This window comes from Cryptomeria japonica, chromosome 8, assembly GCF_030272615.1.
Source record: "Cryptomeria japonica chromosome 8, Sugi_1.0, whole genome shotgun sequence".
Lineage (NCBI taxonomy): Eukaryota > Viridiplantae > Streptophyta > Pinopsida > Cupressales > Cupressaceae > Cryptomeria > Cryptomeria japonica.
The window spans coordinates 612,568,504-612,582,841 of NC_081412.1; positions in this window are offsets into that span (position 1 = coordinate 612,568,504).

Here is a 14,338-nt window from a genome sequence, read left to right on the forward strand (position 1 = left end):
GTGTGAGATAGACTTTGTGTGTAAGAGTCTTACGGCTATTGAGTTACCTTTGAATCTCTGATTAGTGGTACTCCTCCAAAGAGCATGTTCTACAAGTATATTGTAATCTATTTTGATTTCTGAATAATATATTGGGTGACTTTTTGAGTGTGGGGTTTCTATCCCGAAAGGGTTTTTCCCACGTAAATCATTGTGTTATGGTTTGAATATTATTATATCTATTTTTATTTTATGTAACTGATGTGATGATCTGTAAAAGTTTTTGCATTACCCTCCTCTCAAGGTTAGTGTAGGAAGTTGTTTCACTACTTAACTTCCTTACAAAGATAAGTCCAAAATATTAAAGTCTTGGGTATGTTATAGGCAAAGGAAAAATGAATATAGGTGTTATAGTTTCAAGAAAATTAGTTCAAGAAAATCAATGTATTTAGTGTACTCATTTTCATAGGCAAGGTCATACAAAGGATAGGTGTTGGGATCTACATCCTTGCAACATGTGTAGTTGGAAGAATCATTCTAAAAAGATATGTTAGAATAAAGAGTTGAGAAAGAAATATACAACAAATTGTATACAAATGGATTGTGGATGGAGTTTTGGTTCAAATTGGCAAACAATAATACGTATGATAAAAAAATTATTCAAGTATAAAATTTCATTTGTGCAAATTGATAGGAATAATTCAAACTTTTAGAGACTCATAAGAAAGATGGATTAATGATGATGCTTTGGATTCAAATTTACTTTAGGAGAATTTTTTTATGATTCAACATAATAATATTTCATACTTATAATATCCATGCAAAATCATTATATTGAGTTCAGCGTAGATTGATATAGTGCAACAACATTTATGAAATCAATGATAATAAACACACATGATAATAATTATACAAGATTGTTAAGGATATGTACAACTAGATGTGATATCTAAGTTTGTCATTTTGATAGATCACCTAAAAATTGAAGGTCCACATTTTAATTAAGAGGTTTATGTAATACTTTTAATGATACTAATAGATAAATTGCATTTAACCATATTGTTAAGAATGTAGAGTTTTCAAAGTTTTACATAACATATGATTCTTTTTAGAGTTTATTCATTTCACTTTAAATTATTATATTCCAACCTAAAGGATCCTCCAAATAAAATTGACATTTATTTTCTTTAGGTATATATAATATAATGACATGACAAATGAAGCAAAAAAATAATAGAGAGAAATATGTTGAGACAACCATTCACCAGCATTCATTCTACCAAAAAAGGATAATAAGGAAAAATCAATTGTTTTAGGACAAGAAAAATATTACATGGATTCCAAAGATGAATATTGTTGTGCGACCCAAAAAATTCTTCTACACAATTAATTTGAAAAATGTAACAAAAATTGACAAAGAAAGAATCAATAAATTTTGCATTAATTATCAATAAATGTTTATAAATTAAGTAGTAATTATTATCAAGAATCAACATAAGTGATTAAAAAGGACAACCAAGAGGATGCAAAAAAGACAATTCTAAAAGAGGAAAATGATGATTTTTAAGAAGAGAGAAAGAAAGGAAAGTAGAGACCTGGAGAGGGGAGGGAGGGAGAATAGAAGAGATAGAATAACAAAGAGATGAGTAAGAGGAGATGGATAGAGAGGTAAACATGGAGGGACTGTGAGACCTAGAGAATGAGGAGATAGAAAGGTTTAGACAGAGAGAGAGAGAGAGAAGAGAGGGAGAGAGTTCATAAATAGATAGAGGTAAGGAGAAGGGAGAGAAAGGTGGAGAGGGAGGGAGAGAACTAGAGGGTGGACAATTAGATAAGTGAGAAACCTAGAGGGGGAGAGAAAGGTGGGTAATAATATAGGGAGGGAGAGACAGTGAGGTGAATAGTGAGGGAGGGAGAGATAGTGAGGTGAATAGTGAGGGAGGGACAACCGTATATATGTTGAGAGAGAGGATAAAAGGGATAGGTAGTGACCAAGAGAAAGGAGTGGGAGGGGGGAGAAACAATAAGGGAGTGAGAGAGAAGAGAGAGGGAGAGGGTCAAGGATAAAGAAGCGAGAGAGACAAGAGAGGGAGAGAGATAGGTCTACAATTTGGGGAAGATAAAGAGAGTGAGATACATAGCTAAAGAATGCTAATGGGATCATGTTGATTACTAAAATTTGACATGTCGATTATTGAAATTTTATATGATCCTCTAAAAACTAGAATCTACATTATAAGCCCTATAGAGCTATACTTAAATTTTATATTTCATGTATATATTCTCCTTTGGGGGTGGATTTAACTTGTGCCAAGATTGAAAAATCTACACACTAACAAAACCTTCACATTGGACAATGTAGAACATTTGGCACGTGCCAAATCTGGTGCTAACCAGATGCAAAAAAATGACTTTTCACATTTGGCGAGCGCCAAATTTGGCATGCGCCAAATGTGAAAATTTAAATTTTACATTTGGCAAGCACCAAATTTGGCGTGCACCAAATGTGAAAATTCAAAATTTTGCATTTGGCAAGCACCAAATAGGGCGAGGGCCATATTTGGCACTCGCCAAATGGTTTGCCTGGGAGAATACCAACCCTTTGGGTTGGATTTGCCTTGGGCATCCAACCCATAGGTTTGGAGGACCTTTTCATGCCAATGACACATTTTTATGAAAAAGTAAGAAGTGGCACCTTTTTGGTACCACAACTTGGTGCACTTACCCATAAGGATTCTCTTTTTGTATTTTCAAAAAAATTGTAATTAGTGAATTGCATTCTTGTTGCACATCAATATGACTCCTATTTTTGGTTCTCTGAATTCTAGCCTCCATAGCTTTTTTGCTTCTCACTTTCTATGACAAGTTTGCATGTAGGTGATCTTTGGGAGCTATAGAGTTGATTTTTCCTCAGCTCCACTATTAACCATTCCATTAATTAAGGTATACAAACTCATGATCAAGGTGGAGGAGTTGTAATATATAGAACAAGCTCATATTATTAGTGATAAGGGAAATGTGAGCATGTGGAGTGTAGGAAACAACCCATTTACCTAAAATAAAAGTTAAAAAACCAATTGAAATGCATCATATATAAAGCATACTAACAACTTGTACTATTGTAGACATGAGGAAATGTTATGGAAAGGTAATTAAAGGGACTAGTTTTAGATGTGGGCAAGTAGTTTTGATTAATAAAAACGGGATAGGCCCGTACCAATACATAACCACAAAGAAACTTCAAGATGCATGAGGGATGCACAACCAACAAAAAGAACCCTCTACAAAACATAGCAAAAACCTAGTAGGAAAACAAAGAACCAACACATAAACTAAAAACAAGCAAAAAGAGAAAAATAAGGTCCACCAAAGCACAAAACAACTACCCAATATAGAAACAATAGAAAAAATTTGGGTCCACTTGGATGTGGGCAAGTAGTTAATCATGTGTTTTAGGCATGTGCCTAGTTAATGACACAAAAATAGGCATATTAATGTTAGATGCAATGACAGTCCCAAAGACACTGAGAGGGGGGGGTGAATCAGTGTCTAACTGGTTTGTGGAATAATTGAACTTATTTATAACTTTGCAACCCAAATTAATGTACTGGTAAACAAGAAATAATGCAGCAAATAGAAATAACAGAGACATCATAAATGCACACCATAACATAAGATATTTTAACGAGGAAACCCGGTGTGGTAAAAACCTTTGTGGGATTTGTGACCCACAATATTTGTACTCACTGGCCAATATGAATAAATATTACTTACAATATGGGCCTGCACATGCAAGAAGCCCAACAGCCTAGAGCTCACTGCTCAATAGAAGAGTCTCACTGACTACAATATGGATAATTAAATCCAATACAGTGTAGTTCTCAAAATAGCATCTATAATGCCTGGTTTAGTACCAGTTTAAGCTCAGTCAGATACCTTAACCAGAAACCTTTCATTGTCTTTACATAATATCCTTCTATATCATGCTATTACAAAAATGTCCTCTCCTTATATTTCTTACTTCAAAATGATTGATAAGATCTCATACATATATGGGTCTTTTACAATATACCAAGTCAGCTTACAATACAATTCACATAAACAAAACTTGTCTCATGTCAGCTTGAGTGTCAATATACTTCATTTCCCGTGTAATCTAGATGCCGGTGAATATGCCTGTTGGTGCTGGTGATGATGTCTGCGATGTTGCTGCATGTAGAAACCTATTACCGTTTGGTTGCCATCAATGACAACATTAGCCATATTCTCATTAGAGTGTAGAATGCTAAGAATCTCCCCGTTTGGTATTGATGGAAACACTCATGAGAAAAATCCAAAACTGTTATCCAAAAATGAAGTCCAAAATCTTATCCCAAAAAGAGTGTGCTCCCCCTGAGAAAGTGATCTTCTTTGTGGATTTATTTTTCTCCATACTACTCCCCCTTTGGCATCAATGGCAAAAGATGTCAAAAAGAGTCAAAGAATACAAAAATGCTACCTCATAGCCTATAACCAGTTGCTTATAAGTTGAAAAATGTCCACCAAAATTAGATTTAGGCTCTGCATGAATTTTTTATTGTCAGAAAGAATGGTCTCTATCTGCTAGATCATGCCGGTTAGATAGTGCATATGCTGCTCCTGTGATCATTCTCCTTGAATTTTTGCCTTTGATAGCTCAACTCGCTGAATAATAAGACTATCCAATCTTGGACTAAGTTTGATTTTCAATTCCTGGGCCTTTGACCTTATCCTTGCTTTCTCTTTCTCAAGTTTCTCCAACTTTTCCTCAAAAATGCCATTTCCTGTTCAAAAACTGAGATAAGTCCCGAAGAACCTCTCATATTGTTTGCAATATCATCTATTTCCTTCTGTGTGTTCTTAATTTCCTCATCAATATCTTTAGTCAGGTAGTGAGGTTTGCAAGCTTCTCTATACAAATTCTTATATTCCAAAATTGTTGAGTTAAGTACCGGTAATAGTGAATCCATATGTTCAGTACAATCTTTGATAGTTTTCTCAAAGAATTGACCTTTCTCTTTATCTACTCTTTCCTTTACAGTAACCTCATTCACCTTATCTATAGTTAGAAAATTTTTAGCAATAAATTTGGACAATTTGTCCAATTTACCTAAAGAATCCTCAAAGTGATCTATCTTACAGGTTGGTGCAATCATCTTCAAGATAGGTAATATGTCATCAATAGCCTTAAATGCTAAGGCATTGCAATCTGTTATCCTATTAATATAATCCAATAGAACATCTATTACATTAGTGGGTCTGAGCTTGGTTTTGCAATAGATTTCCTTTCAACAGATACTTGCCCAATTACCTTCACTATTTCTTCCTTATTTCCATTTATTGCTTCCTATTTACTTACATTTTCTTCCGGTTTCTCTGTCTGTATTTGTACCTCTACTTCTAATGATTTCTTAGTTTTAGTGTCCTTATCCTCTACCGGTTTCTCTATCTCTGGTTCCTTATCTCATGTTGGTATCTCAGTCTTCTGAGAGTCAACAGTGTGTGCCAGTGACTCTAAGATCTCACTGATCTTAGCATCACCTGCCTTAACCTTTGTAGTCTCTTTATCCACAATAATGTTAATATCTTGTGTATTCACATTCATAGTGAAAATAATTTCAGAATTAGGGTTAGTGTCATCATGTGTAACTTCTTCAGTTTCCTTAACCGGTTGATTGTTAGTATGTAACGGTGTATCCGAAGTTATTGCTGGAGTATCTTGTGCTGGTGGAGGAATGTTATCTGTTACCTTTATAACAGGTATACTACCAATTTTTCTTTTACCTTTGTCCTTCTTGTATACCTTAGCAAAAGATTTGTTCATTTTTTATCTCTCCCTTTCCTCTTTCTTTTCTTTTTCAACAAAGAGTATGTCCCATTTGTCTACAGTTCATCAGTAATCTCTTTCACTCTCCCAACCATCAGGCTAATCTACTAGTGTCTACTCACAAAACCTGACTGGTTTGCTTTAGAAATTAGTTTATCAATTTCCTCTTTAGAATTTACAGGGTTTACTACCAATAATGATTCAACTTTTAACTTTTTGTCTAATTCCATCATTGGCATTTTTTTAGCTTCTAATCTTAAATACAAGTCATTCAGCAAATCATCTACAACTTCAATCAAAACCTTCTTATATATGACTAAGTGCAAAATTATACTAGCCGCTATAGTCTCTTTGTCAAAATCCTTGAAAGAGTGATAATATTTATTTACATTACAAAGACTACCATCTTGTGTTATCTCATTTACCAGTTCCTCCCGTGTAAGGGTATCTGGTGTCTTAGTTTGTTTCTTCTTTGGTGTTAGCTTTTTTTTAGGCTCCCTTACATGTTGCTGCTTCTTCCTTAATGTCCTTACCTTTTTAGGAGAAGGAGAAAGCACCAGTGAAGATTTTCTCTTCTTCCTCTCTACTCTAATGAACTTAGTTGCTTTTTCACTATTTCTATCCAAATAAGTGACAACTGATGAAACATGAGCTTCTTCAATTTTGTTGCATCAAAATCTTCAAGAGCTCCTTCCAATTGTTTTCTCAAACTCTCCATTGGTATCGGTTTCAAAATCTTCCTCAAGCTATTAGGCTTTTGCAAATAGAGGACCAGGCTCTGATACCAATTGTTAGATGAAATGACAGTCCCAAATACATTGAGAGGGGGGGGGGTGAATCAGTGTCTAACCGGTTTGTGGAGTAATTGAACCTATTTATAACTTTGCAACCCCAATTAATGTACCAGTAAACAAGAAATAATGCAACAAATAGAAATAACAGAGACAACATAAATGCACACCATAACACAAGATATTTTAACGAGGAAACCCGATGTGGGAAAGACCTTGGTGGGATTTGTGACCCACAATATTTACTCACTGACCAATATGAATAAATATTACTTACAATAGGGGCATGCACATGTAGGAAGGCCAACAACCTAGAGTTCATTGCTCAATAGTATAGTCTCACTGACTACAATATGGATAATTAAATCCAATATAATGTACTTCTCAAAATAGCATATCTAATGTGTGGTTCAGTACTAGTTTAGGCTCAGTCAGATACCTTAACCAAAAACCTTTCACTGTCTTTACATAATATCCTTCTATATCATGCTATTACAAAAATATCCTCTCCTTATATTTCTTACTTCAAAATGATCTATAAGATCTCATACATATATGAGCCTTTTACAATATACCAAGTAGACTTACAAAAATTAATTCTATTTACAATACAATTCACATAAAAAAAACTTGTCTCATGTCGGCTTGAGTGCTGGTATACTTCATTGCCGATGTAATCTAGATGCCAGTGAATATGTCTGTCGGTGTCGATGCCTGCCGGTGATGATGTCTGTGATGTCGGTGCATGTAGAAACCTATTATCGGTTGGTTGCCATCAATGAAAACATCAACCATATTCTCATTAGAGTGTAGAATGCCAACAATTAATATGACATAAGGTAAAGAAGAAAGTTTGTTGAAGCAATATTATAGGAAGTGAAAACCTCAAAATTATGAAGAACTTAATAATGAACAATGATCTTTTGAAACCTACACACATAGATGATGAATTATGTTTGAGGAAGATAATGTTTAATAAAATATGTGTAATTCAAGAAAGACATGTTGCAATATAATAATTAGCATTACTGACAACTTAATATCCATGACAATGGTGTAATTTTTCGGTTGTAGATAATTATGCATCCCATGGCATACAATATATCTTAGTTATCAAACATACAATTATAATTTATGTTGGTATAATAGTATCAATTTGCATTTTACATTGGAGGATACATAGATAGGTATGGTATTACATTAATCCCATGCTTACAATTTTTAACGTGGGTGTTAAGAATTATGATATTCTAGCTAGAAAAACTATAAGGGTTGTCAAGGAACACTCAATATTTGTTGCACAATCTAGCGACTCATATCCTCTTGGATCAACATGCTTTCTTGTTGTATTTTACCATTCAATAAGTATTCTAAATTTAGCTTCCTATGTTGGTAGGCATTAATTTCTACTACCAAATATATGCCAACCATCAAACTCAGGCTTTAAAGCAGAAGCTTACACACTGCATTCTAGATGTCTTTCCTAGCCAACATTCTAGATATTTCTTTGTTATTTATTGTTGCCTTATCTTCACAACTACTGTGTAGAACAAGATATCAATATTAACTGCTTCACTATGGTTAAGGGAGTTATTGTAGAGTTAAGGTTTCCACCAAATTTTCTTGATTTGTAGATGATTATGAAAGGATTTATTGGTTCACCTATGATCCTAATTTGAAGACATTTAATGTTTTTCAATAAGTTATCTAATCTATAATATATTTTTTTAAATAAAATATATTTTCATATTTGAATAGTAATTATGAATAGATGGCTATAACAACATAAAGAGAAAGGCATGAGAAGGGTTTGACTTGAGTGTGACTCCTAAACATTATTAATTTTCTTAAGAGGTCCTCTTCCCCTAGTTGGATGATCAAACATATCATTGAAGATTGTCTTACGCACCTTAGAGATTTTGAAGACTTTTAAGTCTCTTGCATGTTTCAGGAAGGAAATAAGGTGGTTGATAATTTGGCCAATATGGGGGTTGGTTTATCTAGCATAAGAGTATGGGTTATTAATGATCGTATCCCTATGGATCTTCACAACCTCTTTAGTAATGAATGTAATGCGTATAAAGTGTAGGCGGTTCTTGGAAATAATGAAGGTGAAAGGGATTCAATGTGTCATGGGAGGGACAATTTTTATTATGACTAAGCCAAACTTTTTGGAGGCTTTCCTTTTCTTCATTCTCTAGTTGAGTTCTATCGCTATTGTGTTGCAGACTGTGGGGTTTGGATTTTTTTTCTCGATGGGAGGGGATAGAAACTATTTGTAGCCCATGAAAGTGTATGAGGAGTGGCATAATAAGGAAGATGTTTGGAAGGAGCTTATTGCAGGTGGGTTGATAGGGTATATGGAGATTCTTCATGAGTTGGATGCCCTTGTTACTAATTCCTTCATTCAAGGATGGAGGGATGGTGTGCTCTACATCTTTAGTATTGAGGTGGAAATGAATGAGGAACTGGTGGCCAAGGTTTCCAATACCTTAATTGAAGGAACCAAACTCTATAGAGAAAACAAATGTGCCACTGCTGCTTTTAACACCTTCCTCATGCTGAAGGAGAGGGAGAAAAGGAGGAAAAAAATGGATGTGGTTGTGATAGAACTTCGCTCCCTAATCCCTGGAAGGTGATCTCGGAGGTCATCATATGATATCTCACAATGGATGGAAATTTTGTGGTCTCTTCACTTACCATTTTGTCATTTTCAATCATTTTTGGTGTGACAAGTGTATCTCTTTGCCCTTTTACCTGGCATCCTACCTGAATCATGGTATTCGGGCTCATACGAAGAGGGTTTCGTTTCCTGCTCTTCATGAGGGATTGATCCTTCTGATCATAGAATATGCTAAATCCCATCATGTAGAGTGGAACCCTAAGGCTAAGATGAGAACTAAATTTCAGAAGAATGTTCGGGGGCATTACGGGGATATGTCCTCTGATGAGGACGAGGATTTTGACAAGGAAGAGGCCTTTCCTATCCATAAAAACTAGGACCCAATGTCGTCCTTTGTTAAAAAACCTAATCCCATTGGTAGGAAGATCATTCTCTTAGACGAGGATGATGAGCCCAATTTTGTTCTTGATTCTATGAACCCTAGTATTGATGTGAAGGGGAACAAGGGGTTTGGGGCTTTTGTTACCAGTGCGAAGGGGAAGTCTAAGATTTTTTGGGTCCACAAATGCTAATGCTTCTTTTGTGCCTACAAACAAGAGAAAGGAACCCCATATGGATTTGAGTGGGCATGAGAAAGAACAACATGCTAATCTCTTTACACCTGGTGATGGGGGTAGGGCTACACCAAAGGAGATGGGTTCCTCTATCCTGGAGATTATGGTTTCCAGCCTACAAAATTTACCAACATGCCCTATTTTTTGAGATTTTACAAGATATTAATTATTTGAAGGAAGGGGTTGATCAGCCAAAGGGAGATTCAGAAGTCCTCAAGTACTATGAAATGCGAATCAAATCTTTGAAGGATCATGATTGTCTAAAACTCGAGCAGAGTTTGACTGTAGTGGTGGCAATTAGGAAGGTGACAATGGATAACAGTAATGAAGGTCTTCGCAAGCTGAATGAGCAGGATGAAGTATTGCATGACATTTCGTAGGGTAATTCCCCTTTAGGCGACATGAAGATGGAGAAGAAGTCTAAGGCAATGAATGCAAGGATAAGCAATATTCTCAGGGTGCCTTCGAAGAGCGTGGATGAGGAAAAGGAGGACATTGAGGAGCCTCAGTCAGGTCCTATGATAAGGCTTTATATAAAAGACAAGGGTATGACCCCTACTTATAATGTCAGTAAGAAATTTTTGTTGATTAACAAAGAGGCCATTATGAAAAATGAGAAAATAGGAAACCTTCTGTAATTTTGTTTAGTTGTTTTGTTTTGTTTGTCGTTTGGTCTTTGTTGTGCTATTTTGTTGGACTGGTTGGTGTCTTTTTTGTGGCTGGGTCCTATTTGTTTCATTTCTTTCTTTTTTTCTGTTAACTTTGGGTTTTTGGTCCCTGTAAAACCAAGTTTCCCCTTTAATAAAAACATAAAGGATCGCTTGGGTCAAGAAAATACTTTTGTCTTCCCAATTACAGTAATGACTTATGCTTCAAGATGTTCAGAGAGTTGAAAAACCAATGTGATGAGTGGGAACTAGAATGGGTGAATAGGGGGGAGCGAACGAACTAGGGTTTCAGTGAGCGATGATGCAAGTGAAGGGGAGGACAATGGAGTTACATACAGTGTGGGAGGCTAGTGCAAGACACCTAACACTCGAAGCATGCAAATTTTGGTGTTTTCCTAATTTTTTGTGTTGTCTTTCATGATGCAATAATGGACCAACCATTTGGGACTCAGTAGAGCCATGATTGAGCTATCCAAGCTTTTGGTTGTGTCATTTGTATTCAGGATGCTATCAACCTCGGAAGTTGTAATGATAATGTTGATCATAGGACTAGTACTCTAGATCATTGTCATCATGTACTAGGGGTTTATTGTTTTTTTTTTAGGTCTTCTAGGATGCTTGAGGGCCTTTGGGAGCCTTGGAATGCACTAGAATGAAAATTTGCATCTCAGGTGTCAAAAAGATGTAAAAGTTGCTGAGCAACATTTTGTAACTTGTTGCAAAAGTTGCATTTTTTATGATTGGCATTGAAAAGTTGGTTGAACCAACTAAAATATGAGAATATAAGCCAAAATAACTTTCATTGTATAGGTTGGAGAATCTAGAATGTAAGAGCAAGTTTTGTGTTTTCAATAAATCTTGTCTTTTCACCATTTTTGATAGTTTTTCCTTATTTTCATTGCATTGTATGGTCCTAGTATGGTCCTATCAGAGAAATCTCATTGCAGGGAATGAGTGTTTGTTCAATGTACTTTCCAGCAAGGTATATTAGTAAGTTGTTTATGTTTGGTTGCAGAGATCTCTTTCATTCTCTGTAACTAGGTGTAAAACCCTTGCAAAGTAGGGTTTAAGAGAAAAATGGCTCTAACCTGAGCATCCATTGATGGTACCTATTGAAATAAAGTGGAATTATAGGTTAGGGTCTGTACATATCATTAGAATAGGTTATTTTTTCTTTCCAAGTCTTTGTGGTGATTGTGAAATGAAGCCCTAGGCTCACTACTAGGAGTTAGTGAGTTAGGACAACAAGAGATGTGCGTTTTAAGAGTACATATGGATTGGTGGAGCCAAAAAAGAGACATGGTTGGGTAGCCCTATGAATCTCCTTAAATAATCCTTAATTGATTTGTGTAGGTGATTTGATTGGTGAAACTTTCCAAAGCCATCTTTCCAAGTCACCCGGGTAGGCCAAAACCCTTGAAAATAGGAAAGTTTTGGCTCCTAGACGTGTATAGAGAACCCAGATGCAATTCTTCAATATTGTATGCAACTCTGAAAAGGGTACTTGAATCTGCAATTTTTTTGTGGAATTGTATGAAATGTTTTTAAACTAAGCCCTGAAAACCGCTAATGGAGGGCTAATTGAATTAGGCCTATTTGAGCTCGGTGGAGCCAAAGAGAGGTTAGGAAATATTAATGATGGGTTTGAAGATGCCCAAACCCCTTAAAGACATCAAAGACACTATTTAAATTTATTTTTCCTACCTATAACAAGTTGGTTTGTTGTGATCCTTTGAAAAGGTTGTTGGAGCCTTAGGAGTAGTGTTGGGGATTGAGGTGGAAGCATCAATAGGAGGTGTTGGTTGTCAAAGATCAATGGCTATACCTTGAGGAAAAAAAAATTGGATCAGACATTGGAGTTCTAGATAGAAAAACCCCTACCAAGTGCCATTGGATGGGCTTGAGGAGTTAGAGGATTGAGTAAGACAAGAAACCAAGAAGGTGAATAGAACAAGCTCCAAGACTCTCTACATCAGAGGCCCTATTCTATGCTTTGTTCTGTGCAAACTTTGATCCTGTGCTCCTTGCCATGTTATACATGATTGATGGTGTGGGAGAGGCCAAGGTTGGGTGTGGAGGGGAGAGATGATTTTTTGTTCCTACTGAGATTGAGTTTGGCAATGTTGAGGGTGGCTCTTGTGGATTCTCCCTTTCTTCTCCCCTCTTCCTTGCTATCCATGGTTGGAATTGGGTTCCTTTTTAGGTCTTTGTATGCTAGGAACAGGGCATTACTCGGTTTCGGGTTTGTGTAGTTGTTTTAGTGGGAGCCCTTAGTTATGGGTGTGAGCAGACCCTTTGTGCTTTCCTCATTTTATCATTGATGAGGGTTTCTTCTTCTCTTTCTCCTTGTTTTCTTGGATCTCTGTCGGTGGTTGTTTTCTCTCCTATAGAGGTGGAGAGGATTCTTTTATGTTGGGTTGTGGGAGGGTTGTCTAGGTAGTGAGATTTCTCTCAAGTCTTTGTCTTATTGAGGTGGCCCTTTCTCCTATTGAGGTGGAGACTAGGTGTGAGGGAGTTGTTTGACTTATGCTAGTCGCAAGAGAGATTTCTGGGCTGTTGGTAAGCTTTCCTCCTTATTTTATTGAGGTGAAAATTTCTCCTATTAAGGTGGAGAGAAGGGGTGAGGGAGTATTTCGATAACTGTTGTTTGTGCTGTTTGTTTAGGTTTCCTATCAATACTCTCATGGTGATGTTCACATAAGGGTTTGGGTTCCCTGTCAAAACCCAGTTTCTCAGTTTGTTTTATGGGTTAAGGAAGTATGTAAAACCTCTCTTGATTTCTTATGTAAAAATTTTTGGGTGCCTTTTCAAAACCCTATGCCCCAGATTGTACTTTCAGGTTGTATTGTTGTGGTCTGGGCCTTGTCTGGTTGTGTGAGCCTTGTAAAATCCACATTCATGGTTGAGGGAGCTTGGAAAATCCTTATTGTCTTTGTTTCTTTTAGGGGCTTGTTGGATGCTAACAATTTTCAAGGGCCCAGTTTGGCCAATGTTTGTTTCTGGTTAGGTATGGGTCTTTGTGGTGTTTTGTTGCCTGAAGATTTTGTTATAGGTTATGGGAGCTTGAGAAAACCCTTGTTGGCTGAGGGTGCCTGAAAAACCCTTATTTTCTATTTTTCTAAGGTTGATCATTTGCTGACCCAAATCTATTCCTTGCTCCGACCTATTCTATAATGTCTTTACTATGATGGTTGGTTGGTGTCAGCTAGTCATGGCTGCGTTGATTGATGTTTAATTTTTGTTGCAGCTGTTGTGTCTTGGTCTCTAGATGCCTGCGAGTCTAGATGGTTTCAGATCCTTTCTAAAATATTTGTTTCATTGTCAAGTAGTCTTGATCATTATTCGATGATAGTTCTCTGGTTTTAAGGGTTTCGGGGCCCCTTCAAAACCTGTTTTATCCTAATTGAAAACAAAAAGGATCACTTGCATTATAGAGATTAGAATCTACTAGAGGGTTGTATGCATTATTCAATTATGCAAGAACTTAAAGTACTTATCTACAACACAAGAGATCACTTGCATTATAGTAATTTATAGATGGTCCAACTCTAAATGAAAGCAATCCACATTATTGTTTTATAAAAATATTATTTTCATAAACTATCTACTCTCATTTTTTGTAATTTTATTTTTTATTTAACCTTTGTCCTTGAAAATATGTAAAACTGAACAATATATCATTATTTTCATAAGATAACATGGTATATATCTTTTTCATTCGAAAGAAAACCCATACAACAACCAAACAAAATAGGAAAAGGAAAAAAGCTAGAAGTGAATTGAACGGTTGCAATGACGCACCGCGTGTTTTAATCAAA